At 37.0% G+C, this 1,022-nt stretch overlaps 1 pseudogene; it reads left to right on the top strand.

Moving 5' to 3' along the window:
• Positions 1-408: 408 nt before the first annotated feature.
• LOC107728173 (microfibril-associated glycoprotein 4-like) overlaps positions 409-1,022 on the top strand; it is a 1,622-nt pseudogene continuing 1,008 nt past the window's right edge.

Here is a 1,022-nt window from a genome sequence, read left to right as displayed (position 1 = left end):
CAAGATAAATAATTGTATTCCATCTGCCGGACACACACTGTGACATAAAATAATGCAGATTTCTCTCTGTGACGCACATTTCCTTATTGTGGTCCATTTCCATTTGAAAATACACATATAATTCATGTTGTATTAACATTTCTAACAGATATTTACCAAGGCATTTAGAGCTACATGGACATTTACATGTCAAAAAGACAGAGGAGGAGCCTGAGAATCTATCAGATATGTTAAAGAGTGTTTGTGTCAGACTGAATAACAAAAAAGCGAGTTGCTATCTTTATTCTTCATTTACTTAAAAAAGCATTCAGATGAGTTTTTAGAAAATATATACATATGAAAACATTTATATTACTTTCTAGATTTAAAAAAATTCTATTTGTGATCTACTAAGGAGAGATTCAGAAGATGGAAGTAAGTTTATCTGCTTCTTTTATTGTGCCAGTTACTCTAAACTCCTGATTCTTGCTGAATTTAACTGATTTCATAATTATACATGTGCAACATGTTCACTTCACTCTCTCTATCTCCGTGTCTCTTGTAGATGATGCTGTTTTCGGCAGCTTTTCTCCTTCTTTTACTGGGCAGTGACTCTGCTCTTATGCCATTCAACTGTTCTGACGTCCATACTGTAAGTCAGGAGAAACACTCAGTGGGATTTATGGCATCTATCCAGCAGGTGACTTTCCTGTCTGGGATTACTGTCACATGCTCTCAGATGGGAATGTTGAAGACAATGGAGGGTGGACGGTACAAATGTGATTTTAGATTATTAAACATACATCAGAACATACATTATGAATCAATTTTCTCTATAAACCCATCACAGGTGATTTAGAGGAGAGTGGATGGCAGTGTGAATTTCAAATGGTTGTGGAATCAGTACAAGAGAGGATTTGGGAATGTGGAGAGTGAATACTGGCTGGGTAAGATCTAACAGCATGTGTCCATTTGTGTGTGAGAGTGTGTGAGTGTGAGTGTGTGTGTGAGTGAGAGTGTGTGTGTGTGTGTGTGTGTGTGTG

This window comes from Sinocyclocheilus rhinocerous, unplaced genomic scaffold (assembly GCF_001515625.1).
Source record: "Sinocyclocheilus rhinocerous isolate Xijiao unplaced genomic scaffold, SAMN03320098_v1.1 scaffold2986, whole genome shotgun sequence".
Lineage (NCBI taxonomy): Eukaryota > Metazoa > Chordata > Actinopteri > Cypriniformes > Cyprinidae > Sinocyclocheilus > Sinocyclocheilus rhinocerous.
This window is presented reverse-complemented; position numbering and strand designations above follow the sequence as displayed.